The sequence below is a fragment of the Peromyscus leucopus genome, chromosome 12, assembly GCF_004664715.2.
Source record: "Peromyscus leucopus breed LL Stock chromosome 12, UCI_PerLeu_2.1, whole genome shotgun sequence".
Lineage (NCBI taxonomy): Eukaryota > Metazoa > Chordata > Mammalia > Rodentia > Cricetidae > Peromyscus > Peromyscus leucopus.
Genome location: NC_051073.1, coordinates 14660174 through 14680284, shown reverse-complemented (window position 1 = coordinate 14680284; position 20111 = coordinate 14660174).

Sequence of the window (20111 nt, the reverse complement as noted above, 5' to 3'; positions counted from 1 at the left end):
TATAATACAATATAAATGTTTTCATTAATGCATGGAATAAATATACATAAAGTAAAACAGAAACTATAAAATAAAAGGATTCTACAAGTCCATCGTGTATGGTGCCTTTCTCAACTACATTTTCTCACTTTTCAGAAGTTTGATTTATTCCAATTAGGATACCTTAGAAAAGTATTAGAAATCAAGTTCTTGCCTTTGTTTGCTTGTTTTGTCCAGGTTATGCAATTGGACAAGCAGTCTTTTTTTTTTCTGTCATCTCAATTTTTGCTAGAAATCTTAGAGTCCTAATAAACATGCTTCTTATGCAGAGATTGCATTAGGATCAGTTAGTTTGCTCAGTCTGCCCCAAAATAAAATACAACAGATGGCTAACAATACATAAAATTGTTTTTCTCAAATTTGGGAGGCTAGAAGGTTTTGATTGAGACACCAATGGACTTTGACTCTCCCATGTCCTCTTTCTGGATTGACAGGTGTCTTCGTCTTTACACACAGCCTTTATTTTACACATGGATGTACAGAATTTCTTCTTTAAAAAAAAAAAAACTTTATTGATTAGGTTTTTGCTCTAAATATAATTACCATGAAGCTTATTGTTGCAACATACATATTCAAAAAAATAAAATATAGCCCCTTGTCTTAGAAAAATATATGAGTCACGGAAGTGGTTCATTTCCTGTCTCTGCAAATTCCACTTCTGGAATGGAAGATCTGGAAACTTGTCGGCTTCAGTATTGGAAACAAAGACTAACAAACAGAAAAATTTAAACTTTTACTTTTGTTATAATTTTGTCCTCTGCAAATTACTCATTGTTCGACCTATAACAGCTGATCTAACTATGTAAAGTAAATTTTCTCTTCATATATTAATGCTATCTTTTAAAATGGAATGTATGACTTATAAGTAAGTCATATCATCTCCAAATGGAACTTATGGTATACTGTTGAAATAAAAGTTCAGAATAAGTGATTCTAATGAGTAAGAAAGAACCAAGTTGTCTGTATTTTCTTTGAAAATTGCATTCCTGTATACTTTTTAATACACCAAGAGCAGAATTCTCTTTCCCTGATAAGCAGGTAACAAAGGCAATAAATGAATATGAATAAGATCTATTTTACTTTCCTTCAGCTGTTTTTCCATTAGATTTTGCAGTTTAGTCAAAACAAACAAGTAGATGTTTTGTTAATAACCTTATGAGAGCTTGCAGAAAATCTGATAAAAATTTGCAACAAATCAAAGGAAATGAACAAATAATGAGACAAGCAGATGCACACAGGAATAAAGACAATCAGCAGTGACTCTATTTTGGCATGTTGCTCCTTGGTGGCTCGTCTGCAGATTCCAATGATTACTGCCTCAGGAAAACAATTGAGAGAAATCAGTGCTCCACTAATATTCTGCCTTTTTATAGGAGTTATAGATTGCCATAACAGAAAGCAGCAGTTGAAGACTGTGAATGTTTTATAAACAGATATTTCCCTGCATTTTATTCAAATGTATCTAAACCAAATGAATATTACTCCAATAAATTTACTTTAGTGATAAAATATAATCATTGAACATATAAATCATAACTTAGAGATAATTCAGTGATTATTTTAGATTATTATGTTTTGTTATCATTATATGTGTCACATAGTAAGAATATTCATATTACTTTCCATTTATTTATCTACTTTGCTTTACTTAATTTCTCATTGGACATACTTAAATGCATCTATCTTCATTTTCAGTTAACTATAAAATAATGCCACACAAGCATAAATTAAATACATTATATTTTAAGTTTCTTTTTTCTCAATTAAAGTAGCCCTTGATTTTTTAAAAAAATCTGTATACCCTTACAAGAAACATGAAAGACCAATAGCAATATTCCTGGGCTAATAGGAAACAAAGAGTCTACATACTAAGATTCCTTTTCATATGAAAATAGTTTTATCTACTGAATTGGTAGAACAGAAACTGATCTTAACCCATATTGCTGCAAATTTTGATTTTTAAACTATTCTCATCAGTGTCTGCGATATTATTCATTTAGAAAGACTTCTTTTTAGACAAATCCATGTTTTCTGTTTCCACACAAAACTTGATGCATCTTTGAACTGTGGCAATGTGGAACTGATGAAGCTTATCTGTGGGTTTTGCATTTGCAGGTATAGAAAAGGATAGTCATTTAAACATAATCCTTTAAACTTTGAACTTATTATATTGTTAAAGTAATTATGAAAGCTGACCATATAAATATAAACATGAGCAACTATCCATTATTTGTTTGTGCTGTTAATTAGCAGTAAGTGTCAGAAGACACACATTTTGTATAGAGATGAGAGAGGTGAACACAAATGAAACACAAACGGAATGTAATTGCTAAAATAGGCTTCAGGATAAATTCCACAGGAATTTAGAGCTCAGAGATTAATAAATTAAAATTCATTGACTTACAGGTATTTGTAATGCTATGCCTATTCATTTGTATTTATATAGAATGTGAAATATTTTCAAAACCAAATGCTATTAATATCACTTGAAAGAATAATTTTCACTCCTCTTTGAAAAGTTGGTTCATGGCTTCACTCCTAAAAATATGATACACATTTTTGTGAAATCAAACATATGTAGGAAAAAAACCCTCCAAGTTTCAAAGATTCCAACCTAATTTAGCAAGATCTTATGTATTACAAGATATTACAAACTGATAATGTGGTAAAGAGAAGTGTGTTACATTAGGATTTTTTCAGGACTTAATTTGACTATTTCTTTTCTGTGAATCAATTTAACATGACTTGAACAATAGAACAGGATTGTAAGTCAATACATGAGCATATGAAATCTGCCCCTACTTCCTTAAAATCATTGCTAACTTCCAAAAAACATCTCTGAAAGAACAATTCACTAGTAAAACAGTAACTGTATGATTTCTCTATTAAATAAAAATACTATAAAAAGTAGATAGAAACAGGATTGAACGATAGATTAGGATGTTATTTTACAACTGTGTGAGTCAAGGTAATGAATTTTTATTTCAACTCACCAAAATAATTTGGAAGGAAGAAGCACAAATTATTTATTGTTATAATAATGTAATACCTTAATAATTCATATATTATCTCACAAAATCTATGGGTGGAAATCATAATATATTTTACATACTAGGGTGATGTAAGAAATTTAAAAAAAAAAAAAAAAGTCTAGAGAACTCTTTCAAATACAATGTGCAAGTATCTGGGGGAGTGTGGTGTGGTACCAGAAGAGGAAGAAAACCGTTTTATCTCTGTAACCCCAGGCTAAATTTATACCTATGTTTATATTTTGTCAGGAAATATGTGTTTATAGAGTTGATTTTTTTGTTTTGTTTTGTTTTGTGGTACTGCAGCTTTAACTCACGCTAGGCACATACCTCTAAGCTCACTTGCTAAGCCTTTGACCTTTGTTTTAGGACAAGATCTCCATAGATGACCTGGGCTTGTCAGTAAAATGATTCTCCTGCTTTGGCTTCCTGAATATCAGATGTTACAGATGTGTGATGACTCACTGGTCAGGAGCAATTTCTTATTTTGCAGAAAAATAAGCAGCCAGCGTGGTTTGGTTCTTTGCCCTGTCCAGACCTTCAAGGAGTAACGCTCTGAAAGCAAAACCATTCACCTGCAGGGTGTTTGCAAAGCATGGGGAAAGCTAGGAGTTTACTAGATCAATAGAAGGGCTTCCCCAATGGCCTCTCTTTGTCTAGGCAGTAGAAAAGAAAGATGGTCAAACAAATCCTTTCTGAGAGGGGGAAGGACAGGGTCCAGATTTCATTAAACTTATACTATAGATTGAGACTGAAAGATGTTATAGTTATGTTACCATAGGATGCCATCTCCCAGAGCTCATTGTCTAGAAAGAAACTTCAGATCACTAGAGGAGACTCTGCAAAGGTCAAGGGAGGTGAGAATAAATGTTCTGGAAATAAGAAGTTAATTTAGACCACAGGGAACAGGCAGGCTCGTGCAGCTATTCAGGGAAACCATGCAGAGTAAGTTGACAAACCAGTAAATCACTTCCAATTCTGCCACCTTAAGCATTTTGAAAGTTAACAGCCCAATAAGGGGTCACCATAACAACAAAGAAATTAGATTTCTTTGTGGATATACCTTTATATGGTTTTTATTTTAAAATACTTTATTTGTTTTTCATTTTTGAGCTATCACATTCCACACGTTTATTGTATTAAAATTTACGCTTTCAACTGCTCTTTGCTAGAGTCAAACATGTGCACACCATTTTTATTAAAGAGAGTTTAAAAATATAATTTTTGAGTTTCTCATTAATCTTATTATCTACAAGAAGGCAACACTGAAAGAAACTCTAAAAATAATTTTAAAGCAAAACACTCAGATATAAGCATGAAAACAAATAGCTCCAACTTTGATAATATATTAATATAAAGACTTAACCGTTGAATTGGGGTCACATCCACAGATTCTTTATGTCAGTATGATTGACAGTTAATAAAATCTTCATAAGTTGGGTAGTAGTATCTGGACCCATAACTCAGAAAAGGGAAGCACCACCTGCACAATTCAAGGATCTGAAGCCACTGAGTAATGGTTTCTCAATCCATATCTCAGAGAATGGCAGCTTTTGTACTCAGAGTGTAGAGATTCATCATAAGTATGTTGGCAGGGATTGCAAGGCCCAAAGGTCCTTGTCCTATATCCAGATATCTAGCTGAGTATGCACACACAAAACACCTCTGGTGGTTTGTCTACTGAATGCAGGTCTCTGGAATGGTATTATAGAGTTCTGCATGGTGGTTCCTAAGAAAGACTAGAAATACATTTCTCATGTGAACCAACTATACCAGTCCTAGGCAAATACCCAAAGGACTCTATTACTTACTACAGAGATATGTTCTCAATCAAGTTCACAGTTGTTATATTTACAATAACTTGAACAGAACCAGGCCAGGTGTTCATGAATGAATAGTGAAAATATGAAACTGAATTTCGAAGAAAATTATTGAATTTGAAAATTGAAATTATTTGTAAAATGTCAAATTTGCAAACAGCATTATTCAAGTATTTAGTAGTATCATGAGTCAACAGAAAACAAAAAGATATAGGTTAAAGTCTAAAAAAAGAGTAGATCCATGATATGAAATACTCAAAAGATTTAATATACTGCATACAGAGTATAACAATGACATTATGAGTAGATTTATTATTGTTTTCACACAATGAGGAAAACGAATATGTGTGTGTGTGTGTGTGTGTGTGTGTGTGTGTGTGTGTGTGTGTGATTATGGATTATGGATGTGGTTTCTTAGCTTCATTATAATTATCCCATGTTTGAATCTCTAACAAGATAAGGTGTGCCTTAAAGTCACACCATTAAATTAGTAATTTTTGCAAGTATTCAAGGCAGCAAGATGGGGAGGACATTAGAGCATCTAGAAATGGACAAGAGTAATAGCATCAGAACAGCGGTCAGGCAGCATGCCAACAAAGGAGACCAGTGTAAAATATTTGAAATGATACATTAAAAAATCAAAACTTTTATATAAGATGATATTTTTCTTTAACATCCAAAGGGGAAGAATCTTCCTAACAAAGATTGAGGTAATACATGAACAGCAGATGACAGTATAATAAACAGTAAGCCACTCATTTTAGGTAGAGGGGAAGTATCTACATCAGGAACTTGTTTGCATATTTAAAGAAGGTCATTGGAGAAAGAAGAAATTAAGAGAGAAAGAAAAGATTTTATATTATTAACCTATATATTGATAAAATGTCATTTAAAATGAATTCAAGAACATTAAGTGAAAATAGTATTTAGATATACAAAAAAAATGGGTACAATATTATGGGATGGAGGAAGTACCCACAAATATCCTTTGATGGTAACTGTTATCTGAAAAACACTCTTTTTTGTTTTCTTTTGTTTTGTTTTAGAAATAGCTACATAAGTTGTATATGAGATTCTAGGGAAACTACTAAATTTTAAACAAGCTTATTTGGCATTCTAACAAAAATATAAAGTGTAGGCAAATGTGATATTTGATTTAAAGCAACAAAGGAAGAAAATGGATACTAAATTGAACAACCAGTAAAGGAATTAAAATGTTACAAACATAGTATATTTTTCTAGTTAAATATTAGTGCAAATTTTTTCTAAGTAATTATTTTAATTAGTGACCCACATAAAACATATATCCAAGACTGAGCTTATAAAACAGAGATATTACTTTACACCTCCTGTCAGAAACCTACTTTAATATGAAGACTGATACAGCTTACATATATAACACTGAGCATTCAACCAAACATAAAAATATCTAGAGTATGTATATCAATAAAAAAACAAAACTGAATGAACAGCAAGGAGAATTTTCAGAAAGAGAAAGGAAATTTTGCAATAAAAACACTAGTTCTTATTGAGTCACCTGAGAAGGGTGTCTCATGTGAAAAATTGTCCAGATAAAATTGGCCCATGGATATGTCTTTGGGGGATTTTTTGGATATTGATTGGCATTGGATTGTGCACTGTGGGCAGAACTATTCCCTGGGCAGGTGGTCTTGGGCTATATATGAACACTATGTAAGCAAGACTCTATGAGCAAGGTAGAAAAAAGCACTCCTTGATGGTTTTGGGTTCAAGTTTTTGTTTCAGTTTCTGTCTGACTTGCCTTAAAGATGTAAGGCAAGCTGGGCACAAGTCTTTAATCCCAGTACTTGGGAGACAGAGGCAGGAGGATCTCTGTGAGTTCAAGGCCAGCCTGGGCTACAGAGTTCCAGGAATGGTGCAAAGCTATGCAGAGAAACCTTGTCCAGAAAATTAAAAAAAAAAAAAAAAAAAAAGATGTAAGGCAAATAAATATTTCCTCCCCAGAGTTGCTTTTGTCATAGTATTGTTATGTGTTATCATATATATTCTTTTCAAGAAAGAAATAAAACTTAAATTTTACTTTATTGTAATGGATGGAGATTTCAAGTTCTCTTCAGAGTGTGTATATATATATATATATATATATATATATATATATATATATATATATTTCAATTTATGTTGAAATGCCAGAAATAGTGTGGAATATTATGCTTTTATGGTTTTTTTTTTTTTTTTCGAGACAGGGTTTCTCTGTGTAGCTTTGTGCTTTTCCTGAAACTCACTTGGTAGCCCAGGTTGGCCTCGAACTCACAAAGATCCGCCTGCCTCTGCCTCCCGAGTGCTGGGATTAAAGGCGTGTGCCACCACCGCCCGGCAATATAGCTCAGCCGTTAAAGGCTAGGCTCACAACCAAAAATATTATTTTTTTTAAGGATAGGGAAAGTGTTGATGTACACAAAGTATGTGACATCATTTACAAGTGACAGATTTAGTATATTTAAACTTATGGCAATTGAAGTGGCTTATTACAAATGGAACAGAGCAGTGGCTCCAGAAACAATGCCAAGTACGCAGCCAATTGATCTACTATTAGGAAGCCCATGTAGTGTCTCAGCATGGACACAACGACAGCAATAGCTCTCATGCTGCCGTCAGGACCATGCTGGTCTGAGTATTCTATGCTGTTGCTTAGGACCTTGGTAATGTGCAGGCCCAGGCTGTTCCCATGGGCCATGTCTGGTTCCGGGACCCTGCTGCAGCTGGGGTCTGTGTTGATGTTCATGACGCATGTTACCACCAGGGTCATAGGAAATAGGCATGTCGAAATTTGAGGGCCCTGCTGAGCTCTCCTCAGCCCTCACTAGCCTTGTGATAGCTAGCCCTGATCCTCACTCTATACTGGAGCAGCAGAGCTGGCCCCAAAATCAGGAAAGGTAGTCCTGCTCCTCAACACAAGCATGCAACTCACCTCAGCACACTAGAGCTGACCTTGTTGTCTAGAATGCAGGTGAGCTGGCTCCAAGAGTGTGAGAACAGTATACCAGTATAACTGACCCTGCAGCCCCTCATCTGCCATGTGGTGGCATGGGAGAAGGAAAGATTCCCTCCCTCTCCCACCCCTTGCTACCCATGCAGCAGACAAGAGGGATGGTCCTGGGATCACCAGAGATGGAAAATTAGCCTTGTCCTTCATTGGCTGCAACACACAGGAGAACAGGAGAGCATGCCCTGCACCCTATCTGAACAGTACACTAGAGTTGACCTTGTTGGTGGTGCTGGAGATGAGCCAGAACTGAGGGCAGGAGAGCAGGAGAAATAATTGCCCCATCGCCATGTGGTAGCATGGGTCAGGGAAAGATGCCCTCCTCATCGCCCACCCTGCTACCAGCAGCAGGCAAGAGAGCTGGCCCCCGGGTCCTTAAGAATGGGAGAACTAGCCCTGCCCCTCACCAGCCACAGCACACAAGGGGAGCAGACCCTTTATCCCACCAGAGCAGCACACTATAGCTGGTTCACATGTGAGCCACACTTAAGGCAGGAGAGGAGGAAAGCTGAACCCACCCCCTCTTGTATGCGCCATAGAGTGTGGTGATATTTCATTGTACTACAATATAGCAACCAAGAGAGAAGTCTCTGCATCTTGCCTGGGCAAGACTGTGGAGCTGGTCCTGGTGGGGTGTGTAGGGGTGAGCCAGACTGAAGGGCCTGAGAGTGAGAGAACTGACCCTGCTCCTTGCTGCAGTCTGCATTGGGTGCAGTGCAGGAGAGCTCACCTGGGTGGTGACAATGGGGAAGAGCCAGCAGGGTGACCAGCCCAGCTACCACCCGGACCCAGAACCAGGGCTATGAGTTAGCCCCACCCCAACACCCACTTCATCTATGAACGGTTGGAGCATGCGAAGGGGACAAACCTACAGATCCAAAAATGCAGGATCACCATGACCCAGAACAACAACAGGATATCCCAGAGGTGACCCAGTGAGAGCCCATTATCAGTGGTGTACCAGAGCATGGACTCATGGCAGTGGACACTTTTCAGAGAAGATAAAAGGACTAAAGGGTTAGCTGGGTTACTCAACAGGCCACACTACAGCTTCCCAGCTTCTGTGGTGAGATTCATCTCTCTCTCTCTCTCTCTCTCTCTCTCTCTCTCTCTCTCTCTCTCTCTCTCTCTCTCTCTCTCTCTCTTTCTCTTTCTCTCTCTCGTTTTGTTTTGTTGTTTTTTCTTTGTCTGCTTTTTATTTTTTTCTTTTAAATTTTGTTGTGTTTTGGCAAGAAGGTTGCAAGAGCAGAGAGCAGATATGGAGGGGGGTCGGGGAGATGGGTGGGATCGGGATGCATCATGTGAAGTCTGCAAAAAAATCAATGAAAGTTTATAAAAGGCAGTGTAATTGAATAGGGGAAAGTTAGCTTTCAATAAATGACCTAGACACATTAGGGTGGGTTCACAGAAAGAATAAAAGTCTAACGTGTTTATATACACCGTACTAAACTTAATTTACAAGGAATTAAAGACAAAAATAAAAATATAAAACTGTAAACTCCATAAGAAAACTGGAGGGAACTTTTTGTAACCTTAGAACATATAGAGATTTTTTTTGTTTCTATATATTTCAAAGAACACAGAATTCATTGATTATGAGGTATCATTGATAACTGGGAATTCATAATGCAGCTTTAACATGTTGTTGGTCTGGGTAGTCCAAATAATTCTCCAAATAATAGGGGCTTTTGCTACTGCTCTTAGTTGTCTCCCAGCACTTGAAGGTAAGTCTCTATTGCTGAAGAAACCACACACTTCAGATACAGGACATGGAATATTAGAGCTGAATCTGATTTTGAAAGCCTTGTTCCTGCAGTCTGCCTTCACAGTTTCAGATAGTATTATGTAAGCTGCTAATGGAGGGAAGCAATCAACAATGCCACCCAACTATGATGCCTACTGACTACAACATTGACCAGCGTGGAAAGATGTTTTGAAAGGTGCAGTGGTGGTACTGATATCTTGGCAGTACCCATCAGCTAACTAATCAGACAAGTGGCCCACTAAATATGGAAATCATACCTCCTACTAGGAACCTAGACATTTACTCCAGGCTAGGAAGGCCATCGATCTTAGAAAAGAACCTACTACCATCACTGTATTAAACCAACATAATACTTAACTGCACTGTAAAACATATCCTTATACCCAGAGATAAGTATAGCTCATCCCCAATCAAAGAATCTCCTCTTTACTGAAAAAAAAAAATCTAAAAAGTTACAAACACACAGAAGTGGTCATGATCCAGAGATCAATAGATTGGTGTAGAATCCAGACCCAGCAGATACATCTACAACACAACTCCTGCAAATGGGCTCATAGAATATTGCAGAACGTGACATATAAAGACAGCAAGAGCCAGCATACCAAGATGTCTGCTGTGAGAAATGATAAGGAAGCTACATGCATGATACTTCAACACTATGACTGTCTAAACAATATGTAACAAAGTATAACAGAAGCATACATGCTATCATGGAAGGCAGAAACCTCACAGGGCCTCCACCCAAAGATAAGAATTGCGTACTCCCCGTGGATGCTGAGAGGAGAATTAGCCATTCTCAGGGATAATATCCATATGTAGTTATCCAACTCAAGAGTGATCAGCCCAGAAATCATATAAACCTGAGGCACCCTAAGCAGACTCAGCAAGTTGTATCTGTGTGTGTGTGTCTGTGTGTCTGTGTGTGTGTGTGTGTGTGTGTGTGTGTGTGTGTGTGTGTTGTGTGTGTGTGTGTAAAGAGTAATACTCAAAACAAACCATCAATTTTAGAGAAACTAGAAGGCATGGAAGAAGTTGGAAGGAGGCAACATGGGAAGGGTTGGAGGGGAGAAAGGGAAAGAAGGAAGTATGTGAGTATATTTTAATTTTTAAAAAGAATACAAAATATGTGTTCTCAGTTCTTAAATGAATAAATAAAATCAGAAAGCAATTACATATTCTTTATTTCTTCTGAAAAAAATACTGAAGAATAGGTAGTGGGATCACACATATGTGATATTTTTAAATATTATAAAGATCAAGTAAAAAGGACCCAAGAAAATAAAATTTTAAGATATGGTACTATATAAGGTATGACACAACTAAACATTTTTGTGATACAACATAAATTATGCTTAAAGAAAAATTTGTAACTTTAAACTATATGAGAAAAGGAAAAACACATACAATAAATAATTTATATTTTATATTACAAGCCAGAAAAAGAAACACAAGCAAGAAGAGAAAGCAAATTAAGTTTTGGTAGGGATGTAGATGTATGCATTTCTCTGAGCATGGTTGCTTAGGAGCTGTGTTCTTCACTGAAACTCTATTTGTGGTTCTCACAGGTCTAAGCACCACAAGAGTCATGTGTAGGAGCATCAATCCAAGAGTCCATGGCAGGAAAGTCAGTCAAAACATCAGTTTTAAGAGAGTCAATCTCCTTTGTAAAGCTGGCTAAGCAACTCTTCGTAATAAACTTTGGTTGCAGCCATGCCTTTCCCCCTCAAAATAAAATCCTTAAAAAGATAAATGAATATTTCTATATGTAAATATTTCTATATGTAAATATATTTATTTCATTATATTCTCACTGAATACTATAAGTAACATGAAAAGAACTGATTTCACTTACTACAACTCAGAATTAAAGGATGCTTATATTATTATAAATACTGATTTCATCATCATGGGAATTTTTTTTCAGAAGTTGCTTATAGCATTTTAAGAAAGATTCATTTTTTCTTAAATCACAATTTGTAAGGTTAAGAACAGTGATAATAGGCCAGGAAGTACATAAGTTGTTCCCAGACTCCATTTAAAATTAATCCAATGTCTTAAATACAGTAAAATTTCACAAATACTTTAATTCTGTTGTCCATTTTTTAAAGATTTTATGGAGATTTCCTTTGTTTTAGAATTTAATCATGAATCATTGTCTGCAGTACAGTATTTCATACATGTTGATGCATTTAACTTTACATGATTTTAAGACAAATTAAAGAAAAATTAATGATCATCTTCAAAGGCACAGCAACTAAGTGATGTCTTCATATGGTGTCTCTTTAGTGAAATTCATTTTCATTCAATATTTGCATGATAATATAGTATGAAAACTGTTGGGTGATTTTCATAATTTTGTACATTTGTAAAGATAAACAGCCCTCTTTTGAGCAATAACAATGAAATTTTAGGGAAGTCGGGTATTCTGCATACCACTATGAAAATGTACAGAACAAAATTGACAAAGAAAAAAAAAAGTTTAATATTTTTGCTTTACCTAAGGTTAAAGAATGACTCTGAATTTATTATCTCAATATAAGTTTTCATATGTGTGATTTTAACTTATCATGATTGTGGTTGTTTGAAAACACCACTATTCAGCAATTTTTTGCATATGAAAAATATCTTACAGACATCTAATAATTGCAGTAATAAGTAAAATACCTACAGTTCTTTGTAGAATATCTGCAGTTTATGTCATGACTATTTTTCTATTTTGCTATCATTCATCTTTATGAATGGTTTGTCCTTAACAAATATATACAACACATTCTTTAGCAACAAGGCCAATACAATAAAACTGTCACCATGAAGCACAGTGTAGGTTCAAGTTTTTGAGAGATTCTTCATGGTAGATGACTTTATAAAATTTATTACTTGTATTTCAAAATTATATTAATGTTTGCTCTGATTTTATACTATTATGTAGCTAGAGTTTTCCTGCCTTGCCCACAGTCAGGACAAATCTTTGTCACCCACCAGTCCCACAGCTGCTCAGACCCAAACAAGTAAACACAGACACTTATATTGCTTACAAACTGTATGGCCGTGGCAGGCTTCTTGCTAACTGTTCTTATAGCTTAAATTAATCCATTTCCATAAATTTATACCTTGCCACGTGGCTGGTGGCTTACCGGCGTCTTCACATGCTGCTGGTCATGGCGGCAGCTGGCAGTGTCTCTCCCTTCAGCCTTCTGCTTCCCAGAATTCTCCTCTCTCCTTGAGACATGTCGGCTCCTGGCAGTACCAATCTACTTCAGAGAAAATATGGGCATTGAAGAAACTGCATATGGAGTCAACTTTCATTGTGGCAAAAGTTAGCCACTGGACAACAAAGTATCCTCGAATCAACAGGACAAAATGAACAGACAGAACACGAAACAAAGGACTACTGATTCTTGCCAAAACAAGTGTGGTTATGGCTTAATCAAAAGGCATCTTCTGAGGCCAGGACAATATGGCCCCATCCCTGAAGTGGCCTTCACAATCTGGAAAAGGTACAGTGCCCTTTTCCTCGAAGGCAGCTTAACAGGCAGAGGGAGGATGGCTTCTGTTGTGCAATGGAACAGCAGCTGAAAGCTCATGCCTCTCGATAGTAGACTGGCATTTAATAGAGGGATGTGGAGAAGAAGGGGATGCTGAGATGAAGCCATATATACACAACCAAGAAGAATGGACAGCTGAATTAAAAAACTGTCAACAATTTCCAGAATTTAAAATCCTGAATCATGACAGGACACTAGTGGAATTCAGGTGTTTCTGGTACATGGACTGTTCTCAACCAATGTGAGGTTGAACTGTTGACCTTATGTACATCCTACTTCACAAATGAGTCTGTCAGATACGCTAAGCCTGTAGGCTGAAGATGATGCCCCAACACTGGGGAGAAATCTCAGGTGACTGCCCAGGCAGCTGGCTGTTTCTGTCAACACACAATTTTTTTGGAAGTTGCTTGCATGCATTTCCTGTTTTTATTTTTGTTAGGTAATATTATTCCCTTCTTGGGTCTCTGAGGGAGTTGAAGATTAGTTAGTTATAGTTGAAAATTAATTAAGATAGAAAATGCAATAGATACATCTTGGATTTACCAAGATAGGATAGATAATGGAATTATTTTCTCCGATTTGTCAAATACCTGTTTATATACAAAAGTACAATAACTATATACAATATATACAAGTAATAAATACCTAGTTTTTCTTATGTTAGTTATAACCTTTTGCTTTTTTTTCTTTTTATTAAAATAGAAGAGGGGAAATGTGGTGGTATTCTAATTGTACTGAAATGTGATTTTGATTGTATGTTAATAAATAAAGTTGCTCGGGTGTCAGAGCTATTAGAGCCATAGACAGAGTGGGGCAGTGGTGGTGCACGCCTTTAATCCCATAGTTCTCTGTGTGTTCAGGGATACAGCCAGCATTGGAGACATATGCCTTTAAGACCTGGGGGGCTGTACATACAGATAGTGACAAGGCAGTCACGATTTTGGGTTTACAACCAATGAGAAGGCAGGATGACTATGAAATGACTTACACACCGGGAAATAGCTCTCTTTCGGGAAGCTGGAACCACGGCAGGAGGAAGGGTGAGATTTTAGCTCTGAGCTCTGACCTCTTGGCTTTCTCTTTTACATTGGTTCTGTGTTTCTTATTTAATAAAACGGTTGGTTACTCCTACACTATTGTGCATTATAGTTTTAAAATACTGGGCATATATTATTTGTAAACATGGAGATGTTATAATAAAGTATTTTAAAATATTGAGATTAAGAATTACTAATGAATCTTTAACCTCATTCTGGTTTACTGTAATGAAAATAAAATGTTGCAGTCACTATCTCTGATTCATATTCTACTCATGAAAGTTGATTTTTAAAGTTTACTAGTTACATTCTTCGACCTATATTGTTCTGTGTATGGGTATAGGGACATCCAGTGGTGCATTTAAGACTGTAATCCTCAGTGACTTGTATTTTTTCATGAGGTATAATGATCACTACTGAGAGAAAAGACTATATTTGCAAGGCAGCGAGTTAATCTCTTAATGGAATCTATTGTCTTTTTTAAACATTACTATTTTCACTTTGTATCCTGCTTCTCTGGACCTCCCCTGAAATACATCTTCATTACTGTCTTAGTAACTTTAAAGAAGGACTTTTTATTTCTCAGATTTTTTAATTATTTCCATTGAGAATTCTGACCTAGTATTGTTTGTTAAGGGATCACATCTCAAATGCAGAGCTTAACACAGAGGATACACTGTCATTCACAAAACCTCATTATTTAAGAAGTCCTATACCTGAGGTAAATCAAACTACATGGCAGAAAGAATTGTATATACTACTGCTTAATGACATATGAAATGTCGTAGAATAAAGATGTAAAACTCACACACACACACACACACACACACACACACACACACACATTTTAGAGACTGGCACGCAGCTCCCATCCTGCCCCGGACTTCCCTTCAGGACCACAGCTGAGTGTCCTGGCTCAGCCTGGACCCCATCCCTGTGCACCAGCCACTCTGGGAAAGACCTGCCCAACTTGGTCCCAGGTTCTGGCCATCAGGCAGGTTCCCTTCTAGCCCCACCAGGAAGGATCCCCTTCTCCAAGACCCCTGGCAGACCCTGCAATCTCCACGCCCTGCCCCCACACCCATCTGCCTGAGACCCCAGCCACTTCCTGAGACTTAGAGACCGGCACCCAGCTCCCATCCTGCCCCGAACTTCCCTTCTGGACAAGAGCTCCCATCCTGCCCTGGACATTCTGTCTGGACAAGAGCTCCCATCCTGCCCTGGAGTTCCCATTTGGACAAGAGAGTATCCATATGGACAAGAGAGAGAGAGACTTACTGAATCTGTCAGCTCTGTCTGAACCAAGTGCATGGATAAGACCAAGAACTAACCACAAGGAGATGGGCAGACGTCAAGGCAGAAGTACATACAACAAAATGAAGAGCGATATAGCATCACCAGAACCTAGCCCTCCTCCAACATCTAGAACTGAACATCAAAAATTGGAAGAAGCAGAAGAAAACAGCCTTATGAATAAATCATGAAGAAAGTAGAGGCTTGTGTAGAGGAAAACACAAAAAAATGGGAAGAATGCTATAGACAACTAGAGGAAAGGGCAAACAATAAAGTCCTGGAAGAAAACAATAAAGTCCTGGAAGAAAACAATAAAGTACTGAAAGAAAATCATGAAAAAGCAATGAAACAAATAAAGAAAACAGTCCAAGACCTGAAAAGGGAAATAGAAGAAATGAAGAAGACACAAACAGAGGGAATGCTGGAAATAGAAAATCTGAGTAAGCTGTCAGGAACTTCAGATGCAATTATAACCAACAGAATGCAAGAGATGGAAGAGAGGATCATGGGCCTTGAAGATACAGTAGAAGAAATAGATTCATCAGTCAAAGAAAACACTAAAGCCTACAAAGTCATGAACCAAAATGGCCAAGAAATTTGGGACACCATGAAAAAGACCAAACCTACGAATAATAGGCATAGAAGAAGGTGAAGAATACCAACTCAAAGGCACAGAAAATATATTCAACAAAATCATAGAAGAAAACTTTCCCAAATTAAAGAAGGAAATGCCTATGAAGATACAAGAAGCCTATAGAACACCAAACAAACTAGACCCCTAAAAAAAGTCCTCTTGCAACATAATAATTAAACAACTAAATGTGCAGAATAAAGAAAGAATATTAAGAGCAGCCAAGGAAAAAGGCCAAGTGAACTATAAAGGCAAACCCATCAGAATAACACCAGATTTCTCAATGGAGACTTTGAAAGCCAGAAGGACCTGGACAGATGTAATGCAGACACTAAGAGACCATGGATGTCAGCCCAGACTAATATACCCAGCAAAAGTTTCAATCATCATAGACAGAATGAACAAGACAATCCAAGACAAAGCCAGATTTAAACAATACTTATCCACAAACCCAGCCCTACAGAAAGCACTAGAACGAAAATTCCAACAGAAGAAAGTCAGATACACACTTGAAAACACAGGCAATAGATAAAGCCACAGCAGTAAACCCCAAAGAAGACAAATACACACACATTACCACCAAAAATAACAGGGATGAACAATCACTGGTCATTAATATCCCTTAATATCAATGGACATAATTCACATATAAAAAGATATAGGCTTACAGAATGGATACGAAAGCAGGACCCATCTTTCTGTTGCATAAAAAAAAACATATCTCAAATTCAAAGACAAATACTACCTACGAATAAAAGGCTGGGAAAAGACTTTCCAATCAAACGGTCTTAAGAAACAAGTGGGTGTAGCTATCCTGATATACAGCAAAATAGACTTCAAACTAAAATCAATCAAAAGAGATCAAGAAGGGCATTACATCATCATCACAGGAAAGATCCACCAAGATGAAGTTTCAATTCTGAACATTTATGCCCCAAACACAAGGGCACCCACATATGTAAAAGGAACATTACTAAAGCTTAAACCACATATAAAACCCCACACATTAATAGTGGGAGATCTCAACACCCCACTCTCACCATTGGACAGATCTCCCAAATCGAAACTTAACAGAGAAATAAAGGACTTAACTGATGTCATGACCCAATTGGACCTAATAGATATCTACAGAACATTCCATCATAACAAGAAAGAATATACCTTCTTCTCAGCACCCCATGGAACTTTCTCTAAAATCGATCACATACTTGGCCACAAAGCAAATCTGAACAGATACAAAACAATTGGAATAACCTCCTGTGTTCTATCAGACCACCATGGTTTAAAGTTAGATTTCAACAACAAAAACTACAGAAAACCTACAATCTCATGGAAACTTAATAATGCCCAACTGAATCACCAATGGGTTAAGGAAGAAATAAAGAAAGAAAATAAAGACTTCCTAGAGATCAACAAAAATGAAGACACCACATACCCAAACTTATGGGACACTATGAAAGCAGTACAAAGAGGGATATTCATAGCACTAAATGCCCACATAAAGAAGTTGGAGAAATCTCACACTAGTGACTTAACAGCACACCTGAAAGCTCTAGAACAAGAAGAAGCAAAGTCTCCCAGGAAGAATAGATGCCAGGAAATTATCAAAGTGAGAGGTGAAATAAATAAAATAGAAACTAAGAGAACAACACAAAAAATTAATGAAACAAAGAGTTGGTTCTTTGAGAAAATCAACCAGATAGACAAGCCCTTATCCAAACTAACCAAAAGACAGAGAGAGAAAATCCAAATCAACAAAATCAGAAATAAAAAGGGGGACAAAAAAAAACCAGACATTGAGGAAATCCAGAGAATTATCAGGTCATATTTCAAAAAACCTCTACTCCACAAAACTGAAAAGTCTAAAAGAAATAGATAATTTTCTGGATGGATACCACATACCTAAGTTAAATCAAGACCAGATAAACTATTTAAATAGTCCAATAACCCCTAAGGAAATAGAAACAGTCATTAAAAGTCTCCCAACCAAAAAAAGCCCAGGACCAGATGGTTTCAGTGCAGAATTCTACCAGATATTCAAAGAAGAGTTAATAGCAATACTCTCTAAATTGTTCCACACAATAGAAACAGAAGGAACATTACCAAACTCCTTCTATGATGTTACAATTACCCTGATTCCTAAACCAAACAAGGATACAACAAAGAAAGAGAAATACAGGCCGATCTCCCTCATGAACATTGATGCAAAAATACTCAATAAAATACTGGCAAACAGACTCCAAGAACACATCAAAACAATTATCCACCATGATCAAATAGGCTTCATCCCAGGGATGCAAGGGTGATTCAACATACGAAAGTCCGTCAATGTAATACACCATATAAACAAACTCAAAAAAAAAAAAAAAAAAACACATGATCATCTCACTAGATGCAGAAAAAGCATTTGACAAAATCCAATACCCCTTCATGATAAAAGTCTTGGAGCGATCAGGAATACAGGGAACATACCTAAATATAATAAAGGAATTTGCAGCAAGCCAACAGCCAACATCAAATTAAATGGAGAGAAACTCAAAGCATTTCCACTAAAATCAGGAACAAGGCAAGGCTGTCCACTCTCCCCATACTTATTCAATATAGTACTTGTAGTTCTAGCCAGAGCAATAAGACAACATAAGGAGATTAAGGGGATACAAATTGGAAAGGAAGAAATCAAGTTTTCTCTATTTGCAGATGACATGATAGTATACTTGAGTGACCCCAAAGATTCCACCCAGGAACTGATAAAGCTTATAAACACCTTCAGCAACATAGCAAGATACAAGATCAATTCAAAAAAGTCAGTAGCCCTCCTATATACAATGGACAAGGAAGCTGAAAAGGAAATCAGAGATACATCACCCTTTATAATAGCCACAAATGACATAAAATACCTTGGGGTAACACTAACCAAGCAAGGAAAGGACCTATATGACAAGAACTTTAAGTCCCTGAAAAAAGAAATTGAAGATGTCAGAAAATGGAGAGATCCCCCATGCTCATGGATAGGCAGGACCAACATAGTAAAAATGGCAATTTTATCACAAGCAATCTACAGATTCAATGCAATCCCCATCAAAATACCAACACAATTCTTCACAGACCTGGAAAGAATAACACTCAACTTCATATGGAAAAACAAAAAACCCAGGATAGCCAAAAGAATCTTGTACAATAAAACAACCTCTGGAGGCATCACAATCCCTGACTTCAAGCTCTACTATAGAGCCACAGTAATAAAAACAGCTTGGTAGTGTCATAAAAAACGACATGTGGACCAATGGATTCAAATTGAAGACCCTGACATTAACCAGCACACCTATGAACATATAATTTTTGACAAAGAAGCCAAAAGTGTACAATGGAAAAAAGAAAGCATCTTCAACAAATGGTGCTGGCATAACTGGATGTCAACATATAGAAGGCTGCAAATAGATCCATATCTGTCACCGTGCACAAAACTTAAGTCCAAGTTGATCAAAGACCTCAACATAAATCCAGCTACTCTGAACCTGCTAGAAGAGAAAGTAGGAAGTAGTCTTGAACGCATTGGCATAGGAGATCACTTCCTAAATATAACACCAGTAGTGCAGACACTGAGACAAACAATCAATCAATGGGACCTCTTGAAACTGAGAAGCTTTTGTAGAGCAAAGGATACGGTCAACAAGGCAAAGCGACAGCCTACAGAATGGGAAAAGATCTTCACCAAACCCACATCTGACAGAGGACTGATATCCAGAATATATAAGGAACTCAAGAAATTAGACATCAAAACGACCAACAGTCCAATTGAGAAATGGGCTTTAGAACTAAACAGAGAATTCTCAACAGAGGAAACTCAAATGGCTGAAAGACATTTAAGGAATTGCTCAACATCCCTATTCATCAGGGAAATGCAAATCAAAACAACTCTGAGATACC